The sequence below is a fragment of the Lichenostomus cassidix genome, chromosome 12, assembly GCF_008360975.1.
Source record: "Lichenostomus cassidix isolate B80296 chromosome 12, HeHo_3.0, whole genome shotgun sequence".
NCBI classification, from domain to species: domain Eukaryota; kingdom Metazoa; phylum Chordata; class Aves; order Passeriformes; family Meliphagidae; genus Lichenostomus; species Lichenostomus cassidix.
In genome coordinates this window covers 9,449,697-9,467,047 of record NC_139493.1, presented here as the reverse complement: position 1 = coordinate 9,467,047, position 17,351 = coordinate 9,449,697, and the positions used below count along the sequence as shown (strand labels likewise).

Sequence of the window (17,351 nt, the reverse complement as noted above, 5' to 3'; positions counted from 1 at the left end):
CCCAAATTCCAGCCTGGTGTGTCTAGGCAGATATCTCTTGGCTGTTTGAATTGAAAAACAGTAACATTGAAATACATTGAGGTCAAAGAGAAAGTCAAACAACTGATTTAGCCTTAGCGTAGAAGAGAGTACCAGGTGAGAGAGGTTCTGTGGGCAGGAAAGCTAAAGGAACTGGCCTTTAATGCAGGGGCAGAGACACGTAGGCTGAGTAGGGATATGATGTCAAGACAGAAGAAACAGGTAGTCGAAAAATGGCCAATTATTTTAATTCCAGGGAAATTCCAAAGCAGGACTTGCTGTAACACATCCAAACTGCACATATTCTGACAGTTGTAGCATTTTAACTGGTGTTTTCAAGATGTCTTCAAAAAACTTTGCTGTTGATTTTTGCCCTCCCACCACCCATTTATCAGCAAGCAAAAATGACAAAGCAGAGTGGGAAACTGGAATATTAAAATGTTCACTACCCACACAGTCTCAATGACTGCAAAGAGAAAGACAACCTGGCGTGCAGAAAGCCAGCTGTGAGAGTTCAGGCGCCTGCATGCGTGTGTGCAGCAGGGAGGGCCTAGAGTGTGGGGGATGAAATTGTGTCACTGCATAAGGAGTGGTTTGGGCATGGTAACTGTTCCATCTGAATGATCGTGACATGCAAGTACGGAAAACAATGATGTTTCCAGACCCTGCAGAGAAGCAAAGTCCTTGCTTCTTCCAAGCACAGCTGAACTTTGCAGCAAAGAGCTTAATGCCATACCAGGTCAGTTGGGATATAATAGTCTTCAGCCACAACAGTCAAAAGTTGGAGTTTGCTATCAACTGGCTGAGTGGCACCCAGAAATTCTTTACAAACCTACAAACAAGCAAAGAGACAAGTTTGAACCTGAGCTCCAGGGTAATCACACCCCTCAGGAGCATAAGCAAACATGGCACCAGCTTGAAAATGATTCTTGAGGCGTCACTTTTGACTGATCCAGACAAGAAGTTTCCAAAGTCGGGGTCGCAACCCGAGGAGCGCTGATGGAAGGGAGGTCACGAGCCCGGAAATGAGGGTGGGAGCCAACATGCTTGGGAACTGCTGATGTAGGCAAATGAATGGTCACGTCAAAGGGGTCCCCTTGGGATACTCTTTTTCCCCTCTCCTGCCTCAGAAACAGTAGCTAGTGAATTTTAAAGCACACGACACTGGCTGTTTATAGCACGCTGCTGTATTTTTACAAGTAGCTCTGGAAATGAGCCCAAGATGATGAGGGAGATGGGAGCAAGGAAAGCTCTGGAGGGAAAGATGTGGGACAAGGAGAAGGGGAGGAGAGGCAGGTCTCTGGGAAACAGGATCTGCCAAGAAAAAATAAGATTCATCAGTTTCAATGGGAAGAGAACAGAGGCTTTTTAAGGTTGTAGTGAAGTATTAAAGTCTAACTTGGAAGGTCAAATTCTTCTTCCTTAAGAAGAAGCTTGAGGGATGGGCTTGTGCTCCTCCCCTGTGAGAAGCCCCTGGTGCTGAATCGAATACCTTGGGGTAGAATCTAATGCAGGTTTTGGTAGGATTAATGTGTGGCCAGAGTAAGGTCTGTACAGCTAATATATACACAGAATAAGGTAATTGCCTCTAAGTGAGTCTCCAATGGCCTCCTTTACTGTCCTTGTGTTTCAAAAGTTGCCAAAGCTAGGCCCTGCATTTATGTGTGCTGAGAGTAAGACACTGTTATTGGGAACTTGGGTGGTTTACTTTATAACACTCATACAATGGAAGAAAGTAGAACAGACCAGCAAATTAATGTAGCTTGCATTACTAGTTTTGTGTCATGCCATTATTAAGAAAAGCATTTTAAGTTATAATAGTGTCATCTTTTGTAATACCAAACTGGCTTCAATATAAGAGCAGCATCAGCACCATGAAATGGATACCTTGAATAATCCCAGGGCATGGAGGAAGACAAGCAATTTTTGGCAATTAGGAGGAAGTATGGCAATAGCACAGGTTCAAGTCAGGGCTGGGAAATGGGCCTGGGAGGGGATAAGCCAACACAGGCCATCGTTGAAAAGCAAACATTAGGTCTGAGTGGTGCAATACTGAGCTGTGGCTACGTGCTGGGTACAGCACAGAGGTAAAGTCAACACCACTGTGTGCTATTTATTTAATAGTGTTGTGTTGAGAGGTATTCACTGACAGGGAGGTTTTTGGAACCCACTGCAGCGACAGGGTTTCCTGGGTGCCATCTTTTAGGCTCAAAAATGGAGGAACTGGTCCTGCTCAGGGCTGAACAAGATTCTGTGAGCCACAGGGCAAGGCAGAGCCAAGTTGCCTATCTACCCCAATTGCTACTATAGGGTCTGAAAAAAATGCTGGAGAGAGAGAAGAAGTGAGTAGACCTTGAGAGCAAGGAGAGGTAGGGTTTCTTTAGCTTTAAACCCACTGGATCTAGGGACTTCTGCACAGGGAAACTCTGCTTCTGCTTGCTTCTAGTTAGGTAAAGACCTTGTATGATTAAATGAATTCATGCCAAGCATGTACAGCTTCAAATAGCAGCTAATTGGTCAAGCAGGTGATGTCTTATCTTAATGTCTTTTTTGAGGGCCTTGGGAGCTTTTTTCCTTGAAGGCACCTGACTCTAGCAGGATGGTCCAGACTGAATTTGTAGGTAAAATCATTTAAGGCTTTTACATGCATATCTCATAAGTGCCAGCCATAGAGATTTTTCACAGATATGCTTCAGGTGTGGCCAGATTAGTGTGGGATGAGTGCATGTATCCAGTTCTGGTGATCCATCATGGACCAGTCTCCACAAGTTTCTTTTCAGGGTTTAAACCAAACCTTTGGTTTATTTGAGAAATTTGAAGTTTTATTTTCATAATTACCTTTAGTTTTGGAGCTGCCCTCAGGGCTATTTGGAATCTACTGAAAGATGCTGAGCTCTAAATCAAAAGTTTCTGTATTTCATGTCAACTGCACAGAAATCAACTATGAGGTTTCTGCTCTAATCATGTGGAAGTTCATTTTAATTTCCAAAGCATACTGTATTTTCTTTTCAGAAACTGGTAAGTTCTGTTTAATGCTGAGCTGAGAATATATAATTTCAGCCTGGCTGTTTTTTCACATCAAAGCATGTGACTTCAGTTTCCAAAACATTTTTCCCCAAATATCTTTTTCCAGTCTGCAAAATAACCCATGGGAAAATAGTACAAATCTCATAATGATGCTTGAAATTGTCATGGTTTTCACACATGACTGGTGACCATGCAAAGTAAAAAAAGAGCCTAAGGGAAGGTTACAGGATCTTTATGGTCTGCTTGTGTCATGATTTAAGTGCTTGGTGCCTTTAGTGCAGCAATAATCTAGTCCTATGGCTGACTCAGTCCATGTCTTCATGTACACCTAATCTCCAAGAGTCTCCAAGTTAGTAGGTTTGTTCGAGGATTTTTCCCTACCTGAAAACATTTTAAGGTATACAGCATGCTCTTTTTTCAGGAGGACAGGCAGGAATTTTGGATTCTCACTTGCAGTCTGACTATTCCTATTCTTAACTTTTTCCTGTTGCTGCCGATCATAGAACTCATCTCTGTGATAGCAGCCTTCAAACAAATTGTTATCCTGTTCATAAGTCGGTTGTTACGTAATGCAAGGGCTCATCCCTGTTCTCCTACTGGAGCTCCTAAATACCAAAGGGAGCTTCCTGAACAAAAAAAAAAAAAAAAGAAATTTATAAAAAAATCCCCCAAACAAAAGAAAACTTAACGTGTTTCAGCGTATTAGAAATTTGAGTTTTCAGAATACATCCTTTACCAAAAATGTAATGCTCCCAGTTGAAGGCCAGGCATGACAAAAATGCTAGATTAAAAAAAAAAAAAAAACAAACAAAACCGAAACATGAAAACAAATAAACAAATAATGGGCTTTTCTTGCCAGAGGCTGTTACAGGGCAGAGCTGTAGAAATAGATCAATTCACTTAATGAAGTGCCTTTGGATTATAAGGTTTCTGTTTGTAGACAGCAGACTCTCTTTGTATTTCTGTGTTAACAGAGTTTCTCCTAAGGAGCTGTGACCTTTAATCTCATTATGTATGGATTTGTGTATGTGAATATGACATACGAATTTGTTACCAAGATACTATTTGAAGCAAATATCCCAAGGCCTTCCAAGTTGGCAAGTTGATGCTGATTTCTGAGTCATCCCAGCCTAAAATATTATTTTGTATTTTTGCAACATTTTGGACTGTAGAGGGAATATCAACCATCTTACCTGACTGATACTATCGGGTGCTTTCCATTAGTTTCCGAATGTATGTCCTAGAGACAGCCAGACACACACATCATCCTGGATACAAATGGCACTGAAATCAAATGGGATTCAGTTTATCAGAAAGGTGGATTAGCTCAGTTAACTACAGCAACTTATCTATAGCAGGATAAGCCCTTGACAAGTTCTTTCAAGCTTCATGTAATTTGCGTCATCTCATGTGTTGTTGCTCTTCTCATCTCCCTTCTCCTTTCTTCTTCCCTGGGTATGCCATCTCTTCTTGGTTTATACAAACACATACTGCTATTTACAGCTTTTTTTCTGCTGTGCTGGTTCTGTGGTGGGACTGGGCAGAGTCATGGCCAATCTTGGCATGGGCAGCACAGAGACCATTTGTGAATTGGGCTGGGTGGGTTCCAACATGTGCCACAGTGTCTGGGGTCTTGTTAGTCCCTCTTTTCTAATTTATGTAGCAGTGACTACTAATTAACAACCTGTTAGCTAGTTCTGAGAGTTGTTCTGCAATGTGGCCTTTAGTAATAGGGGATTGATAAATGGCAGGGGATTCACTTCCAGTTCTGTACTCATTCCAAGAATCCTCTAACAGTGCACAATATATCTTGGTGCTGCATAATATCTATTTCTGAATTCTAGCTGCAGCTGAGGCTTTCTTTTTTTGTCCTGCTGGAGTTGCTGAGATTGTTTCATTTGTCAGGGGAGTATGTTCAAAGAAAAAATACTAAAATATGTTGAATAAAAATATATTTAAAGTATTTCTACCCTATCTGAAATATGATTTCTCAAGATCTTGCAGAGTTTCTGTAGTTTAGCCAGCTGCAATATTAATGGCACTTTATGAAAAAGTGCCAGAGCCCTATAAGTTTCATGTAATTAATAAATTGTAGATACTATTCTCAGCACAAATAATTAGCAGGATTTATACTGCATTCTCCTCATGAAGAATGAGTCACTTCTCCCACACTCAAAGCATGCAGAAATTCTCAGGGAAAATGCAGCTGAATACACTTAATTATTATAATTTCATTTAGCTATTTTTTGGGTTTGATGACAATGTTATCATAAATGAAATTTAGAGCATTTCACACCTTCGTGCCAGGAAGCCATCTTGTAAAGGGAGGACATGGTAGTTATAAATTAGCATAAGTAATGAAAATTATTTCTATGGACATTAATTTTTTGTAGAACAAGAGTTGATTGCGAACTACCTCGTTTTTATTTTCCAGCAATCTGAAAGTGAAACTATTAAACACATTTACAAGCAGAGGCGCTGACCTTCAGGAACTCACATGATTTCCAGCAGCAACCCATATATAGAGTTGCGATAATGAAAGCAATGAAAAAAACTTGCCATAACAAGTCTCCTGAAGCTGGCAGGTGTTATCTCTGTGTAGCCATGCTCCCATATCTATGGCGTAAGGTTCCCTTCCCTTGTGTTCCAAGAATTTATATCACTGAATAGTTCAGAGAAGTCACAGTCCTGAATTTTATGTGTGATAGATGATACCGTGGGGACACTTTGGAAGCTCACAATGGCTGTATCCAGTTAAACAAAAAGCACAACGCTTTGTGTAACTGACTTTTAATAGCAAAGTAAATAAGTAAATCTGGGATAAATAATGGTGTAACAGAGGGAACAACTTTGCAAGGATCAAAAAAGTAGAAAGTAGGAAAGGAATGGTCTGCATGGGCTGAGATCCTTGTTCAGCTGCAATGAAATAGGTCAATTCCTCCAGCCTAAGATGTTCCTGATGCCTCATTTTAACTTGTCCCAGGTGTCTCTGAGTCAGGTTCTGTGTCCTGAGCTGTGTGTGCCCTTTCTCTCTGGGTTCCTGTGAAAGCACTGTGGAAGAGTTTGTGCAGCTCAGTTAGATTTATCACTTTTGTTGTCTCGCTGGACTATGGTTAAAGGAGAGTTTGGAAACTATGAATAGAATCATTATTTCAAATATGGTCCAAAAGTTTGTATTTTCACAACTGTGTGTCTTCAGAGACGAGAGCTGAGCTAAGTCAGAATAAAAGCAATTGTGGGATTTTTGGGAGGGAGTAGATGGCACAGGGAAAGCAATGTGTTGCAAGTGGGTAGATCCAGCCCATGGGTACCATATGTTTTGAAATCCTTGCGGTCTGGACAGTGACCAGACAGATTTTTGAGCCTGAGGCTTCCAGCTCCACCCCACTGAGGAAGGAGTTCCTGCTGCTATGGAGCCCAAAAAGTGCCTGAGCACCCTGAAGTCTCTCTGTCACTTATCAATATAAATACAGATAGAACACCTTTGCGGCAGGTGTTTGCAAAGACAACTGGAGGTCACTGCTGTCTATATCCCTCTTTTCTGCAGGCTGCTGTTTTGATACATTTCTGTATCATGATACTTCACCAAAATCCATGTTTGAAGTGCAGATTTTCTCCAGACAAACTGTGGGCTGATGAGCTCTGCAGAGGCAGGAGCCCGGCCTGTGCAGAAGTGTCAGCTTTGACTGCTGGATGGGATCTGAAATACAAGGGTCTGGAAGGCAGAAACTTTGTGTTATGTGGCCTTTCTGTTCTTATAATTTGGATATTATTACAGTTGAGCTCTTTCTTTCATAATACACCCCTGTGATGACTCCCAAACATACTCCTTCAGAGATGGGTCTGCAGCCAGTTATCCAGATAATGAAGAAGGGCAGGGAGAGGGAGGGGGAAGATTACCCACAGCTAATGTGAAACATGCGCCAGTGAGACAGTGACTAGTCAGTGTGTTCATCTTTTAGCATGCAGAAAATGCATCTCCCTAGAGGCACGGATAACCTGGGGCTCCTGGAAGCTGTAAAGAGGTGAGAGTCTATGTCCTGGCTGTGACACAGCCAAAGCTGTAGGGAAAAGACAGGGTGTGTCAATCCACGGCCAAGGCAATCCATCTATGGTTAATCAAACACTATGTCTGAGATATGATTTGACTGTTCTCCTTGCTAAAGTATCCATTGCCAGTCTAATATGACTAAATTCCTGCCACTTACGTTGATATTCTTCCTTATTCTAATTAGTAGCTGGACTTGGACAGGACCTTAAGATCAGCTGAGCTGCATAATCTAATATATAATGGAGGTTTTTTACATAAAATAGAGGAAGTGGAAAGACTGTACAAAACTCTGCAGAGTACATGGCATCACTCATCAGCTCAGGCATCTTTTGAAGATTACTTGACTTCAGTGGAAAAGGCTTATTTTCCTGTGGGTAGAGATATTCTTCTGCTGTGACATAATCTCACATTTTATCTTCCATCTCTGTTATTGCTTCTGGAGAAAATATAGAGAAAAAGATAAAATACTGTCTGGTGACCCCTACACCTCCTTTTTGCCTTGTGTCTTTTGTGACAGGTAACTTTCTAATGAATGTTGCTGGAGGAGTTTCGCAGTTCTTGTTAAAATGATTTGTTGGCTTTAGGACTTTAATCTGCAAGATGGAATCCCTCGCCACTGAGAAGATGCAGGCACTTCAAGTGGCACTTAGCATTACCTTCAGGATGAGCCCTTCCTGCTTCATCCAGCACTGTTGATGCCAGAGGAAGTTTTACTCTGGATTTCAAACCTAAGTAGGCCTGAGGACTGTGGGAATTTCATCCTCTGGGCAGTTAAGATGCTTATGACCTTCCATAGGGTCGGCAGACACTGCGATGGAGGATGGGCTTTGTGCCACATATGGTGGGAACTTTGCCCTGAAGTGCTGACAGTCTTAAGTTTAGATTTGGTGCAATGAGGGGAAGTAATCAGCAAAAGTTGGGAATAGGTACAGTGAAGCTCATGGCAGTGAGACCAAGGGCTGCTCTGATTTGGCAGGTGAAAATCCTGATGGCTGCACTGATTAAATAGTGAGTCACCAGCTGGAGGCTGGAAGGAAGGAGTGAGATGTTAGAAGGATGTGGCTGTGGGAAGACCTAGAGAGCAAACATTAGGACAGTTCATGCCTAGAGGACCGGAAGAGCATGTCCACTAGTTTAATTGTTTTAGGCATTTAAAACATACCTCACTAGAGTAAATCACTAACAAGAATGCCCAAAAGAACAATGTTGTATCAGTTATCTTCCTGAACATTTGACTGGGTTGATTTTTATTTATACTAGACAAAACAGGGTTATTTGTGATGTTTCATCTTTAGTCTGAATGTCTTTAATTTGGACATCCATTTAATTTGGAAGTTTTCCATGTGATGCCAATGAGACTGTCGGATTGTAGTCATGATTTATAACCAAACAGATTTTTTGCTCCAGGTTGCTGACCACAGCTTTGGTTATGAAATGTGAAAGAATGTTAAAATCCAGTGTATTTTTCTCTGTGGACTTTGTTTATTTTTATTTTTAACAGTTTGATTGGACAATGAAAAATGTCAGTGATGCCAGTTGCAAGTCTTTAGATACAAGTTTGCCTTTCAGCCATTGCGTGGGAGTGATTATTCGCTTTTAAAAACGGACAGCTGTGGATTTTTAGTTCCTTTCTCTTAATAATCTCTGGGAAAATATAGCTTTACATAAAAGCCTGCTCTATGAAAAGGTAAAACCATGGCCAGGTTGGGATGACAACACCTTTTTCATATGTTGCTAACTTTTTCAGAGAGCAGTAGCAACTGAGGAAAGGTTGGAAGCAGCATTGTTGCTTCTGTTTCCCTTGAATTCCTTTCATCAGTCCAGTGACTACATGAGTCCTGATGACACATTTCTGGGTCACATGTGCCAGAAAGATGGGCTATATGGAGATACACAGCATGGAAACTATTCTAGCTTGAGACCAGTTACGTATACAGGTTTCACACCTGCTGTAAATGTGTATATTCCTCACATGGACTTTATTAATAGAACAAGACTGAGACAGGGAGCCAGTTACATTGCTCTTCATGTAAGTAAAGCAACAGAAATACAATCTTTCTTGTTCTTTATTGTATTAAAACTACAAATGGCTTATTAGAATCATAGAATGGCTTGGATTGGAAGGGACCTCAAATACCGTCGTGTTCCACACACCTGCCATGGTGAGAGACATCTTCCACTGGGCAAGGTTGCTCCAAACCCTGTCCAACCTGGCCTTCAACAATTCCAGAAATAGGGTACCCACAACTTCTCTGGGCCACCAGTACCAGGCCCTCACCAACCTCACAGTGAAGAATTTATTCCTAATATCTAATCTAAATCTGTCTCCTCTTTCAGTTTATTACCCTATAAGACACCTAGACCAGCACATGAGCCCATTAGGAAATGCAGAGCAGCACAACTCAGAGTACAGATTTCCCAAGCCCAGCTGGGGGGCTTCAGGAGAGGAATGAAGGCAGAAGGGTGTATCATCCACAGCTGGAAAAAGACTAGGAGGCCCAGATGAGTATTTAAAAAGCCAGATTCATGCATGACCAAACTGAATGCTTGCTTTGTTTTTGGTCCAGTGGAAATTTTGCAATGGAAGAGTTAGATAGTTTTCTTCCTTGGCTCTGCCATCAAAGGGTGCTGCTGCTGTTCCCAGCCAACCCTCTCCCATTCAATGGGATCTAGATTTCTCTCTGCAGGATATGGCTCTGGTCAGAAGGAAAAATACTGTAATTTTAGGTTGTCTTTACTTGGATTTTTTAGGTTCATCAGTCACTTCCACTGGAATTCTTTCAGCTAGTGGTAGTAGCAAACAGTTGCCCTGGTACATGGATTAAATAGAACTGGAGACACAAACTGGACAGGTTGGAGATTGCATATCCAGTCCTCTGTGTTCCCACTAACAGGAAAAACTGAGAAATGTGTCTAGAGAAACTTGATCCAAGTATTCATGTCTTTCAGACACTGAATAAAACCACCTGGATGGAAAGTGCTTTTATTATGGACCCTCCTGTATTAATGACAACCGATTAATTTAATATTTAGGAACATGGAGAAGTATAGAAAGGTTAACCCAGTTTGACACCTGTGATGAGTATGAACTAATCCCTGAATTCCCAAATATTCATAGCCTGAGCTATGTTTTAAATTCGTCTTCATAGCTGTAAAAAGGGATACTCTGACACTCTTCAGTGATGTGGCAAGTCCAGATGAAAACAGAGACATCAGGTGCTAACTACTGGATAAATTAGGGTAAATTAAAAATGAGAGCTATTTTACAATACAGGATGGTGAATTTTGCCTGCTAATGAAATTATTACCCAAATTAGGTAATAGTTCACACATTTTCATTTGAAGAACAAGTAGAAATTCTTCAAAGATGAGGGGCAAGGGGCTTCAAACCATCCTAAGAAGAAGAGTGGTCTCCCATTCAACACCTTTCATATGAATGGTACATCCAGATAATGTGTTCCTAAATGCAGGTAAGGAAAGGAATACCAGCAAACTGGCAGAGCTGACAACTAGGAATCTGGATCAGGATTTCTCTCCCCAGCTCTGTACCTAACATGCATTTTGACCTTGGTAATTTTCTGTTTTTCAAGCCTCAGTTTAACCATGTTTTCAAACAGATAAACCAAAAATATATCCTGTGAGGTCACTGTAAAAGTTAGGGGGTTTGGAGGGGAGATATGCTGAGTCTATTATTAATTGAGTTGCATTTTTGCAGGTTTGCTCTCAGAAGAAAATATGTATCATATGTAAAATTCAAAACATTCCACTCTGTCCTTAGGTTTAAATTATGGAAATAAATTAGAAAAATGGTATTTAAGTGCTACTCAGGATATGGCAATAGGACGATTGCATTTCCATTTGCACTGCAAGCAAAGAAATCATCATAAGTGTGCTAGGCCTGCATGGTTTTCTATCACATTTATAAGGCTGATTTACCTCCTGTAATCAAAGTCAGCCACATTAGTGGCTAAGAATATTTACTAAGCTGTAGGGAAGAAATCAGTTTTAAATTCCACTGTTTTCTTTTCATCTGTGTTTCAATTAAACACTCTACATTAAATTCCTGAAATTTCTGTGCTTCTACTTGTAATGGGTCAGAAATGTCAGGGTATCCTTGAAGTGGAGCACTCTTCTCCAAGGCACTCTGCACAGCTTAATTAGCACATTTATTTCTTTCCCTGTGCCTTCTCTAAGGGCTTTCATTATGTCAGATGCTTTCAGTTATTAGAAATCAGAGCCAGAAGTCAACTGATGAGCTACTGATCGCTCAAGCTAAATGCAATTTAATGCAACAGTTATCTGAGCAGTTTGCAAAGCCCCTCTGGGGACTGTATGTGCAGGGATGCTCCAGGATGCACATCCCTACAGGCTCTGTCAGACCTGGTCCTTTAATGGCCCAAAGTCATCACTATGGCATTTTATTTTATTCTACTGTTGCACAAAATCAAGAAAAGAAGCTTTAAAACTGTCAAAAATTAGATGTTTGTTTTGTCGGAGTGAGGTTGTGTTTTTTTCTCAACCCGCAGTGAGGGACCTTCCCTATACCTTCAAGTAGCTTTGTTGTCTGGAAGCCCCAGCCTTGGCTGTGTAATTGCCAAAGCTGGGCAGTATGGGGAATGCTCCTCATTTCAAGTCCTGGAGACAGATCATGTCTCAGAGTCTCTGGCTGAATGCTTTTTGTCCAAGGTAACTGACTAAGCAGAACCAGTTCTGATTCTGGCTAATGATATGTCATTAATATATGAGTCCTCTAAAATGTTTGCCTGTGAATTGTGAGACTTTGACCCCGAGATATCAGAAATCATTCCAATTAGACTAAACACACATAATTCACATAGTTCAGTATAGCTGAGGTCTCTTACCAACCCTTTTCTGATCACAGCCATTATGTGAATGACAGCATAGGCATGTCATACTGGGATTTTCCACTTGGCCTTTATTCAGTACCAATCTGATAATGGGATGAAAAGTGGACTTGAGGAATGCAGTTCAAAGGACTTGCACTATTGAACCTGTGTACCAAGCCTGGCTCTGTGGGTCGTTGTAATGACTTGTGACGATATCATAAACTGGAGACAGCCCGTACAGGGCCATGAAACAGAAGATATACAGCCCACAGGTGGGACAAGTGAGGAGGAGGAGCCAGGCAAGGGGCACTTGGGGAGTGGAAGGCAGCCAAATGGTGCCACAAGAAACAACAGCCATGGCAATACTGTTCTGACAACAGCTTTTTCCTCCACTTCCCTGTAGAGGTCTTTCTAAGTTAAAATTGTTATTTTTGTTATTTCTACTCCTGAAAAGACTGTGGCTACATTTTTAAAGACCTGATGCCAAAATTGCTCCCAAATTCTGAAATGCTAAAAGAGTAAGGAATTGCTCAAGTTAAAAATCCATCCTGATTGCTGGATCTTATTACATGCAAAAGTTGAGAGTGCAGTTGCAATGTAACATACAATGAAATTGGTTCTGGTTTATTGCCATATTTAATACACACACTGAAATACAGAAGCGTTCTGCGGAACAGTATCATGTCTTAAGTGCTGTTTGTTGGTATATTTTACCCTGCTTGTTAACAATGCAGTAAAACGTTGCTGGCTGACATCTTCTTTTAAAAAAAAAGCCTACCTTCTTCAGAAAAACTTTTAAATCCCCATCTGGGTAGCTGTTGATTAACACTTTTTGTTAAGGCACATGTATTAATTCAGACTCAAAGACACTTGGCCACTACTCAGTCTTATTGTCTGTTCACAGTAGTTTTCCTTTTATCAGATCCCACTGTACGTGCTGCAAAACTCTCAAAGGTTACTGTGGTTTTAAATGTTCAGCTTTTGATTGAGAAAATCAGGGCAGGTGAATGAACAGTGTGTGTAGAGTTGCAGCCAACAAGGCTGGGATGTCCTGCAATATCTCAGGAAGGAGCAGGCACAGTGGGTGGTGGAATCTCTTTGTTTCTATAATACTTCTTGAGACTTCAGGCAGATATTGTGATTTGTAAGGGTATCCCTACTTTAACAGGCCAGCTGATCAAGGAAGAAAAATTATAGGAGATGGACATTTTTTCATTCAGGGACAAAATGCTGCCAACTCTGAGCACATCTTAATAATCCAGATGTTCACCTTTCACATATGCTCCTCCTGAGCTGCCTATAGCAATATGCAGCACTTCTCAGCCTGTCTGAGTTTGGGCAGTTCAAAGGCCTTCCTGGCTCTAATGAAGGAGAAGAAGGGCATTGTATGGACTTTCTGTAAGGTTGAAATCTATGCAGAAAAATCAGGGAACAGCTTGTTCCATCACCTTCATTTAATATGTTGACAAACCGAGGATTAGACAAGGCAAGTGTTTTGACCTAGTTTACCCAGAGAGTAATAAGGAAGTAAGCTAGAAAATACCCAGAAAATTACCCAGGGAATTCTCCAACAAGCCAGTAAAATCCAAATTAGTCTTTTTGCTATGAACTATCTGCAGTGTCCTCCACCTCTGCTGGCTTTGCACAGAGCTGGCTTTGTCACTTAATGCTTTTTGGAATGAGCAGTTTTCAAAATGTCCCTTTTGGTGAGTCTAAGCAGAGGAAAGGTAATTGGTCACGTGCTGTGAGTGCTTCAGATGGGCTCTGGGTGCTGTCTCAGGCAGCGCATGACCTGACATGCTGAGCGGGTGAAGGGTGGGTGCGGCTCTGCCAGGGGTGCCTGGGCTTGTTGGGAGGATTGTTGCCATTCCTACCCACTTCTCTCTCTGTGGTCCTTCTGAAACAACATGAGTTATTAGCAATGCTTGTGTGATGTAATTCATTTAGGGGGGAAAACTCCCTCATAAAGTTTGGGATCTTATTCCCTCTGAGACAAGACTTAGTGGGGAGATGGGCAGGTGAGCTGAAAATTCAGTGGGACAGTGTCATCCATCCTGCAATCAGGAGTTCAAACAAATCTTCCACTGGAAGGTCCTGAGGCTGATCTATGTGCAAAAGCACAGACCCTGTAGCAGCCTGCAGTGCCCTGGGCTGGCTGTGCACAGGCTACAGGGTTGGCATGGCAACACCAGCTTCCAATGGGTGTAGGAGCATCCCTGAATCACAGCTCTACCTGCCATCCCATTGCACCTCCCAAGTGCTGGAGGGGAGTGTCATGGGAGCCAGCAAAAGGCTTTCTCTCCCAAAAATAACTACTGAGAATAGGGAATACTTATCTGCCAGGGCCTGCTATTGAAAAACGGATCTTGGTTCATATAAGCAGGAAAAAGACATTGAGGCTTATTTGTATTTCTGCCCCTGAGCACAAAGGGGTTGGAAAGCAGGCGGATCCCACTGATTGTGTGCTCCTCCTGTTTGGAGATGTAATCGGCATCCACATACTGTGCCACAGCCTTTCCTCATCTCTAGGGGTTGGGTTGGGGCTGGGAATGATGTGTGGGGATAGACCACCTCCAGTGTAGAGGTGAAGACTCCAGCACTGGGGTGGGGGAGGGCTGGTCCCTGATGCAGAGTCTTTCCCCATCTTCTAACATGTAGCCCACACTGCTGGGAGCAGCGTTTGTGGGTCATGGAAGAAAACACAGGGTCACCCTGTTCACTGAATCCCAACTTACCAACTGGAGAAAAAGCTCCTGTGTAAACAGCACAAATGAAACGGATGTTTCACTCTGCTACTGATAAGTTTATCAGCAAACCCAATGTGCACTGTCGACCCTAAGGAAAACACAAAGAAAATGTGTTAAAGAAAGAGATGTGGAGGGTCCTCAGCTAACCTCCAGCTTACCACACCCTGGAGATCAGGGTGCTCTGATCTGTGCTCTGGCACATGCCAATCATTGCTCAGCCAACGTGACTCCAAGGCTGGGGCGTTGTCATTTGTAACCACAAGGTCCAGTCCTTCCTGGGCTTCAGCTGTTATAAGTGCTATTGAGATGAATGAGCCAGGACTGTGCAGAGGCGCTAGGGAAGATGGAAGCAGAGCGGGAGCAAGCAGGGAGCACAACTGATGCTGGGGAGTAACCATGGAAGGCCCTGCTGGACCTTGGGTGAGAGGTGTGGCTGTGGCCTCTCCAGCTGGTATTGTCTGTGAATAGACCATTGTCCTCTGCAAGGAAGCAAAGAGAAAACTGTCTCTTCTGCTTCCTTGACTGTGGCACTGAGCCAGTATTGCCTCACCAAGGGCTCGGCACCAGCTCAGAGGTCTCACAGCTCCCAGTTGCCTCGCCCATGTTGCCTCAAATGCCTGCTCTGGTGTCCTGTTACAGACGGATCATTTTGGCTGACTGGATTTTGTTCCCTGCAAGTGAGTGGCTGGGGAGGAGATGTGTTTCACAGAGCTTATAATAGAAATCTTGCTTTGACCTCCACAACCGAGAGATTAACACCATTCCAGAATGATACAGTGCGTGTTTTTTAAGGGTCCAAAGGCAATTCCTGTTTACAGAGCGGGTCTGGAAGAGCCTCATAACATTCAGGCTGGGGCAGTGGCTGTGCAATTCCTTCTCTATCACTACTCTTTCAGGTGGAGTTATGCCCTGCTGAGGAAGAACTTGAAAAACTCTGTGGATGGCTGAGCCAGGCTGTTGTGGTTGTGCAAAATCCCACTGCCTGTCTCTAAGACAAGAGAATGAGGACATTCCTGTACCTATCCCTTCTCTTCAAAGGAAATCACTTCAGAGCTTCTTTGGGGTGATTCTTTCTGGGTTTGGATTTTCAAAATTTCTTTTAGGAACTATTTTGATGAGATCCAGAGAAAGGTTGCCAGTACTTATGAAAAATTTGTCACAGACAGTAAAGTTGCATTTGCAATAGCCTTGGACTTACCTCAGTTATTCAGCTCTGTAGATAGAGTCTTAAATGCTTTGATCTATTGAGGTCCAACCTGCTAATCCTAATTATGTACTCATGCCCAGCATCTTTACCGCTAATGGGCACAGAGAGCTGGGCCTGTGGTTCTGCTCCCCCCATGCCCACTTTTCCAATAAGTATGACAGGCTGGAAGCATTCTGAACAGGAAAAGTATCCATCTGCTAATACCATCAGCCCTTGTGTTTTCGGTTGCATTTCCCAAAAACGGAGCGTAAAAGATCTTCTTTCTGGGTAATGTATTCTCATATCCATGAGGAGCTTGATGCAACCATCTAAGCCTCTGTTAGCCAGTGGGGGGTCAGAAGTGGCTGGAGCCTGGAGCCCACTGTCTAATGTACTCCCTGGCACAGTCCTGGAGAGAAAATTGGTTATGTGTCTATAGTCAAAGGAGTAATGCACTGACTCATTGTCATGGCCCAGAATTTTAGATCCTTTTTGGAAAAAGTGGCCTTTAATAAGCTCTCATGTTTACTTATAAGATGTAGATTGACATCATGACCCATGGATGCTCCTCTAGGTGGGACATATTTAGCTTGTTATTAACTATGACCTTATGGAAGGAGAGTCATGTTCATACACTGGCAGGGAACAGCTAAGACTAGAGTCCGAGGCAGGGATTTTAGTTGGTTTTGGAATCTTAAATTCAGATTTCTAGGTGCCAGCAGCTATGAAATTAGGAAATATATGAATGTGGAAATCCACCATTTAGGATATTTGCAATACAGAGATCTCCTTGAAGGAAAGTGCAAGCCACACTGAGCATATGCAAAGCTGTATTTACTCTAGAAGGATCACGCTGTAAGGTGATGACATGCCTTCCTTCCCCTCTCTACTTCTCATTTTCTCTCTGTATCAAGAGTCCCTGACCTTGGAAATTATTTACTTCTCCTCTGCAAAGCGTGACTCTCCTTTCTTCTCTCCCGTGGTCTCTTTTTGCGCAAAGCTTTTGGTGTTTTTCAGCCAGTTGACTTCAGCCTCTCTGACCAATGCACACAAGCAGTGACAGCGAAAATCCCTGCTGCCTTTACTGGCACCAGCCATATCCCAGTACAGCTGGTGTCTGCTGGGCTGGGATTTTCCAAGGGCTTCTGTGGCAGAGCAGGTTACAGACCGATTGAGACATGTTTGGTGGCTCAGCCACGTTTGCCACAAGGGGGGGCGAAGAACAGAAGCTGTCTGTGGAAATTTACTGGCTCTGAAGACCTCATGACTTCTTGCTAAATCTGAAAATTCCCTGTATAATAAGAATAATTGTTTCTAAACCACCTGTGAGGCTTTTCATTATTTACCTGAATATTGCAGGATCGGAGGTATTTTTGTGTCAATGACAGCAGTCCATCATTTGCTATAGGAGTGAAAGGTAAGGAATTCATTAGTTAAGGCACTAGTTTCTAGTACAAGGACTTCCACAGAGGTGT

At 42.4% G+C, this 17,351-nt stretch overlaps 1 long non-coding RNA gene across 1 annotated transcript; it reads right to left on the bottom strand.

The window, feature by feature from the left end:
• Positions 1–227: 227 nt before the first annotated feature.
• Positions 228–17,073, bottom strand: LOC146431661 (uncharacterized). Its single transcript, XR_014854717.1, has 3 exons — positions 16,817–17,073; positions 4,239–4,329; positions 228–1,332 (listed from the first exon to the last, which is right to left on the bottom strand). It is a non-coding gene; the product is annotated as an uncharacterized LOC146431661 (long non-coding RNA).
• Between the last annotated feature and the right edge of the window lie 278 nt (positions 17,074–17,351).